Source organism: Mirounga leonina, unplaced genomic scaffold, assembly GCF_011800145.1.
Source record: "Mirounga leonina isolate KUSES-001 unplaced genomic scaffold, KU_Mleo_1.0 Mir_165, whole genome shotgun sequence".
Classification (NCBI taxonomy): Eukaryota; Metazoa; Chordata; class Mammalia; order Carnivora; family Phocidae; genus Mirounga; species Mirounga leonina.
In genome coordinates, this window is record NW_023270415.1 from 16,365,440 (window position 1) to 16,381,354 (window position 15,915).

The following is a 15,915-nucleotide window of genomic DNA, read 5'->3' on the forward strand; positions in this document are numbered from 1 at the left end:
TTTTTGAGAGCCTACTGTGTGCGAAGTCTTGTCCGAGAGGTTAGGAATGGAGACCAGGGCCGGGAGGCATACAGTCCAGGAATAGAGAAGAAAGACCCGTCTATTGCAGAACAACGCTAAGGGCCGAAATAGAAGTGGTAGAAGCCCCACAGGTTGTTCTTACAAAGGGTAAGGGAGAAACGTTTAAAATATCTTTGCTGGAGTAAGGCCCGTTCACCAGGGACTTAACACATGTTTGTTACTCTCCACACCAAACTTGAGATGTAATTTTTAGCAGTATTTTAGAGAACATATAATGATACTCTGGCTAAGTAATTTACCCTCGTTGCTCAGTTGATAAGTAACTAACAACCATTCTTGCCACTGTGTTTTCTACTTTATGTAAGATTTTGTTTGCACTGTTCTCTGGACTGTTACAACAGCTTGTGGACTGATCTCAGACCTTTGACCTTTCCAGCCCATCCTCCCCATTGGCACCTCTCTACAACACAGACCTATTCTGCTTTTACCCTATTCAAAACTCTTAATGATAATGCCTTTGTGACTAAGTCATAAATCTTCCACCTGCAATGAGAAGCCCTCCACAATTTGTCTCCATTGTATAACTCCCACAGCTAGTACAGTTCCATATACACTAACTCTTGAGCCACGGAGTCCCTCACAGTCTGCCCTTTCACACCTTTGCTTATGATATTTGCTCTGCCTGAAAAGTTTTCCTCTCTCCCCTAAATACTAAAATTCTACCTACCTCTCAAGGTCTAATTCAAATCCCACTTCCTCCTAGAAATTATCCGTAACTCTTCTTTTGTAATTAAGATCTCCGTCCTCCATACTTTTAACACTGTCTCAACTTTTCACCCCATCACATTTTTCTACCGTATCTGAGTTATTTCTAAGTCTGTCTGTCTTGCTCTACAACGTGGGAACCATCTCTCAGCCAGCCTTGTCTGCACCCACTCTCTAGCCCCCTCCCCTGAGTCCCCATCCCCTGAATCCCCACCCCCTGAATCCCTGCCCCTGGGGTTGAGATGACATAATTGTAAGTACTTTGCATGCTCCTGGCTCTTAATGCTCCATAACTGAATTAAGCTACTGCATTGCTGTCCTTGGCCCTAAAGCTATAAATGGCTGGGCTAGCATTAGAACACCAATGCTTATGAGTATCTTCATCTTTGACTTTTATTCCAGGGTCTTTCTACTGCCTCTCCTTCCTCCTGTTGTAAATTCAAATTTCCATGAAATCCAAAAGGATACAGTGAACCAACAGCTACTCTGTCTCCTCCAAGGTAAAACAAATTGGTTTCCATCACTGCCTGGCCGGTAGAGCCAGCTTACTGGACGATATCCATGCTGTGCATTTCTCTAACCACTGCAGAAAGCCCCTCTCACTAATTTTCACAAGCATCCTCAACTTTTTCTTTTATTTTCGATTTGATCTCCTGGATGACTCTTCTGTTTGAAAATATAGGTAAAAATATTAAGCATTAGTTAATCTGTTGAACATTTACTATGTACCAGGCATCATGCTAAACATTTTACTTCGTAACAATAATAGCAAGCACCTGCAGTTAATCACACTGTCTTAGGAAAGTGGAAGAAGGAAGACCACACTGTCACCTACTAGATTTGGTTAGCAACTGTGTCATATTCCTACAGTCTCTGTATAGTATTTTACTTCGAACACTTTATGGTGTGCACTTAACAAATTTTGAATGTATGTTTCTCTTATATTTTCCATTTATTTTAAAAGGGACCTCCATTCTGTAAACTGACCCGGTTGAAATAAAATTGGAAGACTTTTTTTATTATTTTGGTCTCGTAACCCAGTATCAGCATCATTATATTCCATCTAGTTCAGTATATTTTACTTCTGAAACATGCCTTTATTCCCATCACTTTTCTGACAGAGATGACTAGTCGCTCTTCTATATCTACTTCCCCCTTGCTTCTCAGTAACAGTCCTTGATTTTTAAAAATGAACATGTATGTGACTGTCCACTACAAAGACTTCTTTCTCAGCCTTCCTTGTAGTTAGATGTGACCAAATTCTCACCAGTAAGTTAAGTTTAAGGTATTAGTTCAGAAAAGTGCCCTTAACAGGAATGAACAGACCCTTTTGCTTCCCTCCTTCCCTTTTCCACTGCTTTGAATGTGGATGCTATGCCTGGAACCCACACAGCCATCTTAGCACATATAAGTATATCCCAAATACTACATTTAGTGTTTGTTGTTTATATGAAATTCAAATTTAACTGGGGATTCTACATTTTTATTAATAAATCTGGCAATTCCAGCTTAATTCCAACACAGGGGTTCATAAGGTATACAGGAGAAGCAACTGTAAAATTCTGGATACTCAGCAGTCCCCTTCAGAAACAAGCCACAGATTGTTCCTTCAACATCAGTTACCAATGTTAGTGTCTTGTGTACCTTGGCTGTACTAATTAGACCAGGGTTAACAGATCTAAAAGAGTCATGGCATGGCCCTTAGACTTTGAGGTGTGCAGATGTGGAAGTATGTTCAATATAGGTAATATCTGGCCTAGTCATCTTTCTCCAGAAAATATTGATTATGAAACACATGGAGAGAGAGAGAAATACAAGCAAAAACAGAAGTGAAATCAGAGAGAGTAAAGGGAGAGGGTGATACATTTGAGTCTCTAAAGTAAGAGTCATGACAATTCAGATGATGGGTCATACTTCAAAGCTTCCTCCACCTGCCCAGGTGACTCTCATCTGGCAGGTGGTCAGAGCTGCCAGTCTCTTTCTCTGTTCTCTTTCTAATCTAATCTCAAATTCTGGTCCAATTTACTTTGTGGCCTTTTCATTTTAAAGAGCCTGTTTGGAAGTCAACAGAACTTCAATTCTGATATATCCCTCTACTTTTCAACATGTATGTCCTAATTCTCCTGCTCTTTGATAATACTAGTACATTGGATTGAGACCTCCAAATCCACCGACTTAGTAACATTTTGTTAAGTGCAAATGTTGTCCATGGCACTATACTTGGCCTGCTGGAGCCATAAAAATGAATTAGATGACCCTTACTTCAAAGAGCTGGGACTAAGAGAACAAAAAGGATTGACATCAGAAAGGAGAACAAAAAGAGGCCAGTCCACGTGAGATTGTGGAGTGAAAATGGAGAGATTACAAGCACAAGCACTCATATGGCTTTAATTTTGTGAATTCCTAGGAGGCAAATAAGTGCTGGAGAAAGAGTAGATTACATTCTGGCTTTAGTTGTTGGGAAATATTTGAAAGTCCCCCCGTGAAAATGTCAAAGTGGACTCCACACATTTTTTTCCCCCAATATTGGGAAGTTCCTAAAATCAGACTTGATTACTCAAGCCTGAAAGGTCCTATCAACTTTTGACATAAAATATAGATTGGGTTTAATTGTATGGGGACTAACATAACATAATAAAATAAAATTTAAAAAAATTAAATAAGTCGTACCTATAACTAAATAATGACTGTGGTTATCTTTTCCCCCTTCTTCACAAGCTCTGTCTTGACTTTGATTTCCTATCCCCTTCTGTAGATTTAAGACCCCCTCTGGGCAAAATTGTGAAACAGAGGAAGGAAAGAAAAGGAAAGAAGGAAGGAATTGAGAGGATTGAGAGAACCTGCCAAGTGCCAGGTACTGCTTCATGTTTCACATGCATTGTCTCATCTAATCTTCAATACTATTTCGGGGGCGCCTGGGTGGCTCAGTTGGTTGGGTGACTGCCTTTGGCTTGGGTCATGGCCCCTGGGTCCTAGGATCGAGTCCCGCATCGGGCTCCCCCTGCTGTGTGGGGAGTCTGCATCTCCCTCTGCCTCTGACTGCCACTCCCCCTGCTTGTGCTCTCTTTCTCTGTGTGTGCGTGTGTGTGTCAAATAAGTCAATAAAATCTTAAAAAAAAAAAAAATCTCAGATGTAGGTATTCTTTCCTTTTCCATAACAGAAAGACAAGACTCAAGAGAGTTTCAGAGCACCCGTGATTGCTCCTCCATTCCACTGTGAAGTTGCCCCTCCTGTCACTATATCATTTTGCCTTTTTTAGAGCTTTCTTTGGCTAACCCTTTACCATATCTGTTTAGTCATTCTTACCTCCATTTTTATGGATCCTGTTTTACCTTGAGCTGCCCATAACCAACATGGCGACAGATGGGCCTCTGCTTTGTACCTTGGCCTACTGCAGCCCTTGGCTAACTCTGAGGCTGATCTCAGTTTTCCCATCTGTAAAATGATACGAGACTACCTTCCCCTATAGGTTTATGAGGATTAAGTTGTGAGGAGTAAATATATGACAATAGAAATGCCTGGACCTTCTCCCTTTTTCACATTTGAACACCTTCTGTTCCACTGACCTAGGGTTTAAGTAGAAGTGAGTTAATTAGACAAATTCAGCCCAGCTGAGGGGTTAGCTTGTTGATATGCTACTTCTGCCTAATTAAAATATAAAATGTGCCACTTTCTTGTTTCCTTAAGGTGACTATCCTGATTGTGGCTGAGATGGCAATAATGGTATATACTGAGACTTGAGGCTGCTATAAGCCTGAAAGTTGTTGTTCAGTTGTCACGTTGTAAATAGTGAGGCATCTTGGAGAGCAGCCCTGAACCTGACTACAAATATCTTAAATTATAATTACTCCCTCTTATTCTGGCTTTCTTTGCAATTTAAACAATGGTACTTATTTTCTCGTTAGTTTTCCCTTCTCCCAAAAAGCCAGCTTATAGTATTAACCTAGCACTTAGCTTACACATATAGACATGGCAGGCAAAATGCTTATTAAATAAAATGCTGTTGAGTGAACAGAGTGACCCAACAACAGAGAGTGTTGTTACATTTAAATCTCTTTTTTATAAAGTACAATTTTAGGTAAGACGGGAATGTAATCATTTTGAAACAGCTTTAAAAATGGTGGAACAGATGGCTCTGATTATCTCCAAGAGGCAAGGAATAGATTAAATAGTTTTGTCATTTCTTGTTTAATAGTCTTGGCATTATAACTTATACACACTTGAGTTTTGAATACTCTGGCTTACAAATTCACAATGCCCTGTTAAAGCTTAGTTCATTCTCATGATCTGACCCTACTTCTGATGCCAGTATTCGAGATTTATTCTCTCTCTGTCTCTGACTCACTTACTGGCTTTTCCAACATTTCATTTCCCACTTAGCCCCGGAAACCAGATTTCTGAGGACAGAATGTACAGGGATCTCTCTGAGCATTCCTTTACATAAGAACCATTCCCTCTACCTTCACTCCCCAGCTACGGCAGGGCTCTGTTCACTAAAGGAATGTTTTATAGATTAAAAAACAACAACAACACAACAACAAAAAAACAGACTGGTTCTTGGAGAAGCAACACAGTATCCCGGTCCAAAATAAAATCTACCCACAGCACCTCTTTCCTACCAGGTTCTGCTGTTTCTACCTGTTACAGGAGAGGTCCTGGGAAACAGACTCAGGGAGGGATCAGTGCAGGAGTTTAGTATTAGGGCAAGCTCTCAGAATCAGCACCAGGGGTGGGAGAGTGAGGCAAACACATAGACAGAGGGAGAGTTTGGGCTGGGATGCAGTTTCAACAAGACTCAGCCCCTGAGGATATCTAGAACTCCGATGGCCCTTCAGAATTTGCCCCCAAATAGGGTGAAGGTTTAGATCTTTAGAGCACAGTAGCAACGAGTCATTTATTGCTTTGTGGACTGCCCTCAGGATGGTGAGGAGGATGACCTTAGACAAGGGAGCTCTCTGTATCTGAAGACAGTTTCTGAAAGCAGCTGGTGAACTCCCAGAAGCTGGGAGCACAGGTCTTCCCATTCTGACAAAGAAACTGAGCAACACAACACAGTGTCCACTAAATACACAGTGTCTACTGTGGTGCCACAGAAATATTTCAGGGGCAGGGGCACCTGACTGGCTCAGTTGGTAGAGCGTGCTACTCCCGATCTCAGGGTTGTGAGTTTGAGCCCCACTTTAGGTGAAGAGATTACTTAAAAATAAAATTAAAAAAAAAAAAAAAAGAAGTATTTCAGGGGCAGATAGTACATCGATGGTGATGATTCTTGGATTCATTCATTTTGTAGTTGTTTTCATTTTTACTAGCAGAACTATCGTAACACTAGCCTCTCAGCTTCTGAGATGATACAACAATCATGTTTATTAAATGATTCTAATCTTAAAGAAAAACTGTACACTGTTTATGAGTCAAAGTTTTAGTACAATATTGCAAGAAGGAAAGCCTCTAGGAGGTCAGTTCAACCATTTACTCTGATTAGGAACATTATAGAAAGAGATCGTTAGTTAACCATTGTTAGATTAGCTACAAAAGGGAAAGAACAGCTTAAAATGACTCAGCTCTTGGCTTATGGGTGACAGTCAACAAGGGCGAGTTTCCCCAAGTCCAAATCCCATGAAATTTTATCCGAAAACCACTTAAGCATTTTTCAGGAGCACCAAGTTCTTCCTTTTCGTTAGGCAAAAAGTTTCTGCTGCAAGTAAGATTCAGACAGTTTTTCTTTTACACTAACAAGTTATGATTCAGACAATTTTTCTTTTACACTAACAGGTTATATTTCATTTACTCAGTCTATCACAGTGACCCTTCCTTCACAGAGTCCCATCCCTCTTTTTTTTATTTAATTTTAATTTATTTATTTTATTTTTATTTTTTTTAATTTTATTATGTTATGTTAGTCACCATACAATACATCATTAGTTTTTGATGTGGTGATCCACAATCCGTTGTTTTCGTATAACACCCAGTGCTCCATGGAGTACGTGCCCTCCTTAATACCCATCCCTCTTATCAGGCTGGTTGCAACTTGGACTCATGATTGGCCCTTCCATACTCACCCATTCTTTAAAACCTAGGAAAAAAACTCCATTCATACTTTATCCCCCATTCCTCTCTGATTCCTCATTTTTTGAACTCTGTCTCCAGATTTCTTCCCATCCTTCTCTTAATTGTTCAAGGCTCAACTGAAAAATGGTCAAATTTATTCCTACAAGGTGTTCTGAACCTTTTTTCTTATTTCTTCCTCCAGTTTTCTGATCACGAGCATTTCCGTGATTGATCGATTCCTTTCTCCTTTCTTCTCTGAAGTCTGACATTTTTCCACCAAGATTGCCTATTTTTGTATTTTTAAAAGCAATTAATAATTGCAACTATACATTCACTGAAAGTTTTGAATATTCTGATTTATGAGAAAACCTTGCACTACTATAAGAAGAAATTAATTGATTTGTAATAATTCTGAAAAGCAGTCTAATTGTTTGCTTCCCAGGGTTGAAATACAACTAAAACAGGTATACACACACATCAGCATTAGCCAAAAGCTTCCTAAAATCTATGGTTGCATGTGTGGCATCTGTTTTGACCGTATGGCAACTAGTAACCAGAAGGCAGAACTCTGTACCTTCACTTGTTTCTGCAAGAAACCAAACCCAGCAGGCAGTGAAGTCTTTGCTGCAAATTTGTAAGAAGTCACATTGTACAGCATACAAAATTCTACACACACAAAAATCCTCAACATTTTATGTCCCCAGCCCTCTCAGACCACATTGCAATAGGAAACATCTTTCTCTTCTCCCAGACAGAGTCCACCCTCTCTGGTTCTACTTTCCCTCCAGAATTTTCCTCTTCAAATATCAAATACCTCCGGCCTTTGAATTGCTTTCAGTTCAACTCACATCTTTTATTTGAGCAAGCTACTGGAGTCTCCCTTGTCTAGAAGCTATCAAAAAACTTTCTTCTGAACAATGAGCCTGTAATATTTTCAAAATATAGTCATCATCTTCAACAACACCAATTTTTTTTTTTTTTTAGAAATTTTTTTTTATTTTTTTATTTTTTTAAAGATTTTATTTATTTATTTGACAGAGAGACACAGTGAGAGAGAGAACACAAGCAGGGGGAGTGGGAGAGGGAGAAGCAGGCTCCCCGCAGAGCAGGGAGCCCGATGCGGGACTCGATCCCAGGACCATGGGATCATGACCTGAGCTGAAGGCAGTCGCTTAACCAACTGAGCCACCCAGGCGCCCCTCAACAACACCAATTTTAAAAAAATTAAGTGAAATTAATCATTTTCTCTTTCAGGAATGTAAGTAGATGTTAGGGAAATTAGAAAAGAATGGTATCCTCTCTCTCCCATCCTTAAAGATGCTCTGATGACAGTGACTGGTCAGTCAGGGTGTATGTGAACTGACAAATATCAACATGCATCCCTTCTGCATTTATAAATGCATCAGAGAATCCCATTTATAGTCATACTATGTCTTTTTTCCACTTGTCCCTCAGGCTAGATTCTTGGTCTAGAAAAGTGCAAGGACTAATTCAGGCTTTTCAGAGTTTCCTCCTCCCACCTGTGGGTGTTCTATGACCCCAAAATCCTTTCTCTTTCCCCATGTCTATTTGCCTTTGCTTCTACTTTCCTATTCCTTATCTAAATTTTCGCTGACAGTCTCAGCAAAAAACTTAGCCCTCTGGCATTTACACAACCCTCACGCCAAGACAAACATAGTGTAATGCTTTAAGGAAATTTCTATTGCTCACACAGAAGTTGAGGTATATATTAGAATTCTACCTTTCTACTTCTCTCTGTATTTCTGTATCAGGAATCAGAATATAATTATTTGTAATTAGAAGTTGAAAATGAACCAGCATAGGGCTTTTGAGTCAATAAGGCATTTTCAAACATTATCTCATGTGACTACTTGACCTTCTAGTGAGCTGAATATTATCTTCACTTTACATACCTGATAAATTCCCTGACAACAAGTCCTGTGTCTGTCTGTATTTCACCAGTGTACACATAATGCTTGGAGGATTATGTGACACTTTGTAGATTCTCAATAAATATTTGTTAAATGAATGAAAATCAGAAAACTATTGTTAAGAAATAAAATGAAATTAATATTTATCGAGTACCCACTATGTGCTGATCATCAAGCTAAATAACTTCGTATACATTTTATCTGTGCAATATTCCCATAAGCTTGACCAAGTTCAAGAGCCAGATTGTGGAAGCAGATGGATACTCAGTTATTAATCTGAATATCAGTAGTACTTTTTCTACTGTATAGGTTTGCCTCGCTATACATAATGCATTTCTAGATCTCTTCTGTATCAGTCTACCTTAAAATTTAGTTCCTTTTCTAAAAAATATTTCTAAATCTTGGGTCAATATTTGTACAACATTGAAGCTTTAATTTGAGGAAAACACCATAAATACAGAACTGAGAGAGAGAGCAAGGGGTAGGCTTAGTTGGTTATTTCTGAGAAATACAAAGAACAGTGCAAGCCACAGGGATAGATATTGGGACTGATCTTACTGAATTTTGTTTTGTTTTTCTAAAAAAATAATGTTCAGTAGAAGATTTTCAGACACTGCAAGAGTCACATGCCAAGATAACAGAAATAAATAACAGTTGTCTCTCTTAAAGCTCAGTAAGATATCTGTTTTAGAAAGAAAACATCTTGATTGTATCTAGCAGAGGCCTCATCTTGACAGCTTCATTATGTTCACTGCAAGGATTTATCAGTCTTGAGGACAAAAGAAAAAAAAAAAAAGATGTGGTCCTGCCACCAGTCCACTTGGAAGAGATTTTGGGTCACATGAAATACACAAACTGTTCAGAGGATAGAGTGTATAGGAGAGAGAAGGAATAATTTTTGGATTAGTAGCCATTCCTTCTTCCTATGTCTTTACCTCTCTCTCCTCTCACTTCCTTTGGAACTTGAGACAGAGCCTTAGAAAATGAAAGGCTATTAAAGGAAAAAACAAAAACAAAAAACAATTTTGCTAAAATTTCTGCAAATACTAGTAGCACAATAACACAAAATGGTATCATTTTGTCACTCACATATCACATGTAATGACATGTAATGTAAAGGGGGTGTGGGTATTTCTTCTAATTCATGAAGCAACAGCCTAGGAGTCCTAGACCCAGGTGACCAAAATCTGAAGGATAGAATTCTTCAGAGATAGAATTCTGAGATAGAATTCTGAGATGTAACTAGTGATTTCCAATAACCCAATTCCATGATGCCGTATTCACTGTTCATTTTTTAGTCAACATCTTACTTGCCTTCTCAGCAGTTCCTTCAGTCTAATGAAATACTTTCTTCTCTGCACCTGTAGGACAATAAATACACTCCTGAGGGTCCTCTTACCTCTGGCTGCTTCTTAACCTCCTTCATCAGTTATTCCTTTGCTTGTTCTCCATGTCAAAGGGCTTGATCCCACACGCTACTCTGTCCTGCTACAAACTCTGAACAGAGAGAAAGGAATCTAAGCATACTGCTAAAGAAAGTCATGAAACCACGAAGAAAGAGTTCAAGAGAAGAAGAAAGGAACTATAAAACAGATAGAAAACAATGAACAATATAGCAATATGTAGACCCCTATCAATAACCACTTTAAGTCTAAATGAACCAAATTCTCCAACCAAAAGTCATAGAGTGACTAAATGGATAAAAGAAAAATAATCCATCTATGTGTTGCCTACAAAAGAGTCACTTCGGATGTAAGGAAACACAGAGACTGAAATTGAAGAGATGAAAAGATATTCCTTGCAAATGGAAACCAAAAGAAAGCTGGGCTAGCCATTCTTATATCACACAAAATAGACTTTAAAACAAAGACTGTACTAAGTGGCCAATAAGAACATTACATAATGATAAAGGGGTCAATCCAACAAGAGGATATAATATTTGTAAATATTTAGCCACCCAACAAGGGACAGTTAAATATATAAAGCAAATATTAACAGACCTAAAGGACTAAATAGCAATACAATAGTAGTAGTGGACTTTTATTACAATTAAATCCAATTACATCAATGGATAGATATAGATCATCCAAACTGAAAATCAATAAGGAAACATTAGCCTAAATTGGCATATTAGACCAGATGGACTTCACAGATAAATACAGAATATTCCATCCAAAAGCAGCAGAATACACATTCTTTTTAACTGCACATGAAATATTCTCCAGGATAAATCATATGATGAACCACAAAACAAGTCTTAATAAATTTAAAAAGAAGATGGAACTCATACCAAGTATATTTTACAACAACAATGATATGAAACTAGAAATCAATTACAAGGAGAAAAGTGGAAAATTTACAAATATATGAAGATTAAACAACATGTCGCTAAATCAGTGGGTCAAAGAAGAAATTGAAAGAGAAATCAAAAAATACCTTGGGCAAATGCAAATGGAAATGCAATATACTAAAACTTATGGGATGCAACAATAAAAGTTTTAAGAGGGAAGTTCATAGTGATAATTGCTTACATAAAGAAAAAACTCTCAAATATTAACAACCTAACTCTATACCTCAAAAAACAAGAAATGAAGAACAAATGAGGCTCAAAGGTAGGAGAAGAAAGGAAATATCCAAAAACACAGAAATAAATGAATTCTACCAAATGAAATGAATTCTACCAAACATTCAAAGAAGAATTAATACCAATCCTTCTCAAACTCTTGCAAAAATACAAGAGGAAGGGGAGGAGCAAGATGGCGGAGGAGTAGGAGACCTAAATTTCGTCTGGTCCCAGGAATTCAGCTAGATAGGGATTAAACCATTCTGAACACCTATGAACTCAATAGGAGATCGAAGAAAAGAATAGCAGCAACTCTCTGAACAGAAAAACGACCACTTTCTGGAAGGTAGGATGTGCAGAGAAGTGAATCCGAGGCGATATTCCGGAACATAGACCGCGGGCGGAGGGAGCCTCCGTCAGCCACTACCGGCAAGTGATAGAGCTGCGGAGCACAAAATCGGAACTTATAGAAGTCAGCTCCACTGAGGGTGGAATCCTCGCTGGTACAGTGTGGTCTCAGGACCCTCGGGGTCACAGAAAGACTGGGGGTGACTGAGTGCAGCGGAGCTCCCAGGTATCAGAGCAGGGAAGCTGGCTGCAAAGACAGAGCTGAGGAGTGGGCTCTCAGCTGGGGGTTGCCATAAACCATGATCCATGGCACAATCAGGCCACTGCTTTTCCAGCAGGGACCCAACAAGGGGCAGATTTGGGGAGACTCCCCTTTCTCCCCCAGGAGGAGCAGCGCGGGAGCGCACCACAGGAATCTGCTGGGTTTGGAGACTCCAAATGGGGTCCCGTGCCAGAGATAGAAATGCTCGGTCACAGGCTGGGTGAGCACAGAGTGCAGCCAGAGACCAGGGAGATGGGAGTGATTGACTGCTTTTGTCTGGGGGCTCACTGAGGAGTGGGGCCCTGAGTTCTCAGCTCCTCTAGGATGGAGATTGGGAGGCCACCATTTTCACTCTCATCCTCCAAAGCTGTACGGAAAGTTTGCAGAGAACAAAAGCTCTGGAGAGCAAACCCAAGCAGATTACTTAGCCCCGCCCAGGCAAGGGTGGGGCAATTCCTCCTCCAGCAAAGATATTTGGGAACCACGGCAACAGGCCCCTCCCCCAGAAGATCAGCAAGAACAGCCCACCAAGACCAAGTTTACCAATCAATGAGAATGGCAGAACAACAGCACTAGGGGAATACAGCACATAGAATTCATGGCTTTTTCCCCATGATTCTTTAGTCTTTCAAAGTTAATTTTTTTAATTTTCTTTTTTTTCTTTTTCTTTTTTTTTGAATTTTTCTTTTTCCCTTTTTCAACCAACATCTTATCAATCGCTTTTTTAAAAATCTTTTTTATTTTTCATTTTTAGAGTCATATTCTATTCCTTCATAGTAGTTAACCTTATTTTTGGTATATATATAAGTTGTTCTCTCTTTAAAATTTTGGGATACAGTTTCTTCTAACAGACCAAAATATACCCTACATCTCTAGTGTATGGCTTTCTTTGATCACATGCTCTCCCCCTTTTTTTTTAATTTCTTTCTTTTTCAACCAACTTCTTATCAGTTCCTTTTATAAAATCTTTTATAATTTTCATCATTACAGTCATATTCCATCCCTTCATCATATTTACCCTTATTTTTGTACATATATAAGCTTTTTTTTCTTTAAAATTTTGGGAGGCAGTTTCTTCTAACAGACCAAAATACGCCCAAAATCTAGTCTGTGGCACTGATCTATTCACCAGCCTGATCATATTTGCTCATATTTTTTTTTAATCATTTTCTTTTTCTTTTTTTTTCTTTTTTCTTTCTTTCCCTTTCTTTTCCCCCGGTTTCAGGTCTCTTCTGATTTGTTTAGTGTATATTTTTCTGAGGTCGTTGTTACCCTGTTAACATTTTGTTCTCTCATTCATCTATTCTCCTCTGGACAAAATGACAAGATGGAAAAACTCACCTCAAAAAAAAGAACAAGAGGCAGTACCGACTGCCAGGGACCTAATCAATATGGACATTAGTAAGATGTAACAACTAGAGTTCAGAATGACAATTTTAAAGGTACTAGCTGGGCTTGAAAATATCATGGAAGATATTAGAGAAGCCCTTTCTGGAGAAATAAAAGAACTAAAATCTAACCAAGTTGAAATCAAAAAGGCTATTAATGAGATGCAATCAAAAATGGGGGCTCTAACTGCTAGGATAAATGAGGCAGAAGAGAGAATTCGTGATATAGAAGACCAAATGATGGAAAATAAAGAAACTGAGAAAAGGAGAGATAAACAACTACTGGATCACGAGGGCAGAATTTGAGAGATAAGTGATACCGTAAGATGAAACAATATTGGAATAATTGGGATCCCAGAAGAAGAAGAGAGAGGGGGGCAGAAGGTATATTGGAGCAAATCATAGCAGAGAACTTCCCTAACTTGGGGAAGGAAACAGGCATCAGAATCCAGGAGGCACAGGGAACCCCTCTCAAAATCAATAAATATAGGTCAACACCTCGACATCTAATAGTAAAACTTACAAGTCTCAGAGACAAAGAGAAAATCCTGAAAGCAGCTCGGGTGAAGAGATCTGTGACCTACAATGGTAGAAACATTAGATTGGCAACAGACCTATCCACAGAGTCCTGGCAGGCCGGAAAGGACTGGCATGATATATTCAGAGCACTAAACGAGAAAAATATGCAGGTAGGCTGTCATTGAAAATAGAAGGAGAGATAAAAAACTTCCAGGACAAACAAAAACTAAAGGAATTTGCAAACACAAAACCAGCCCTACAAGAAATATTGAAAGGGGTCCTCTAAGCAAAGAGAGAGCCTAAAAGCAACATAGACCAGAAAGGAACACAGACAATATACAGTAACAGTCACCTTACAGGCAATACAATGGCGCTAAATTCATATCTTTCAATAGTTACCCTGAATGTAAATGGGCTAAATGCCCCAATCAAAAGACACAGGGAAACAGATTGGTTAAAAAAACAAGACCCATCGACATGCTGTCTGCAAGAGACTCATTTTAGATCCAAAGACACCCCCATATTGAAAGTGAGGGGGTGGAAAACCATTTACCATGCTAATGGACACCAAAAGAAAGCTGGGTGGCAATCCTTATATCAGACAAATTAGATTTTAAATGAAAGACTATAATAAGAGATGAGGAAGAACACTATATCATACTTAAAGGGTCTATCCAACAAGAAGATCTAACAATTGTAAATCTCTATGCCCCTAACATGGGAGCAGCCAATTATATAAGCCAATTAATAACAAAAGCAAAGAAATACATCGACAACAATACAATAATAGTGGGGGGACTTTAACACTCCCCTCACTGAAATGGAGAGATCATCTAAGCAAAAGATCAACAAGGAAATAAAGACTTTAAATGACACACTGGACCAAATGGACTTCACAGACATATTCAGAACATTCCATCCCAAAGCAACAGAATACACGTTTTTCTCTAGTCCCCATGGAACATTCTCCAGAATAGATCACATCCTACGTCACAAATCAGGTCTCAACCGGTACCAAAAGATTGGGATCATTCCCTGCCTATTTTCAGACAACAATGCTTTGAAACTAGAACTGAATCACAAGAGGAAAGTCGGAAAGAACTCAAATACATGGCGGCTAAAGAGCATCCTACTAAAGAATGAATGAGTCAACCAGGAAATTAAGGAAGAATTTTAAAAATTCATGGAAACAAATGAAAATGAAAACACAACTGTTCAAAATCTTTGGGATGCAGCACAGGCAGTCCTAAGAGGAAAGTATATAGCAATACAAGCCTTTCTCAAGAAACAAGAAAGGTCTCAAGTACACAACCTAACCCTACACCTAAAGGAGCTGGAGAAAGAACAGCAAATAAAGCCTAAACCCAGCAGGAGAAGAGAAATAATAAAGATCAGAGCAGAAATCAATGAAATAGAAACCAAAAGAACAGTAGAACAGATCAACAAAACTAGGAGCTGGTTCTTTGAAACACTTAATCAGATTCATAAACCCCTGACCAGACTTATCAAAAAGAAAAATGACACAAATAAATAAAATCATGAGTGAAAGAGGAGAGATCACAACCAACACCAAAGAAGTACAAACAATTATTAAAACATATTATGAGCAACTATATGCCAGCAAATTAGATAATCTGGAAGGAATGGATGCATTCCTAGAGATGTATCAACTACCAAAACTGAACCAGGAAGAAATAGAAAACCTGAACAGACCTACAACCACTAAGGAAATTGAAGCCATAAATCAAAAAGCTCCCCACAAACAAAAGCCCAGGGCCAGATGGCTTCCCAGGGGAATTCTACCAAACATTTAAAGAAAAATTAATACTTATTCTTCTGAAACTGTTCCAAAAAATAGAAATGGAAGGAAAACTTCCAAACTCATTTTATGAGGCCACCATTACCTCGATCCCAAAACCAGACAAAGACCCCATCAAAATGGAGAATTACATACAAATATCCCTGATGAACATGGATGCAAAAATTCGTACCAAAATACTAGCCAATAGGATCCAACAGTACATTAAAAGGATTATTCACCACGACAAAGTGGGATTTATCTCTGGGCT

The 15,915-nt window shown here is 38.8% G+C and overlaps 1 long non-coding RNA gene across 2 annotated transcripts in view; it reads left to right on the forward strand.

The window, feature by feature from the left end:
* LOC118014872 overlaps positions 1 to 15,915 on the forward strand; it is a 114,190-nt gene that overhangs the window by 277 nt on the left and 97,998 nt on the right. The window contains exon 2 of one of the 2 annotated variants that reach the window (XR_004680403.1): positions 3,542 to 3,640. This is a non-coding gene — a long non-coding RNA (uncharacterized LOC118014872). Of the gene's footprint in view, positions 1 to 3,467; positions 3,641 to 15,915 lie in introns of those variants that run through there. The other variant, XR_004680402.1, reaches the window with a different exon arrangement.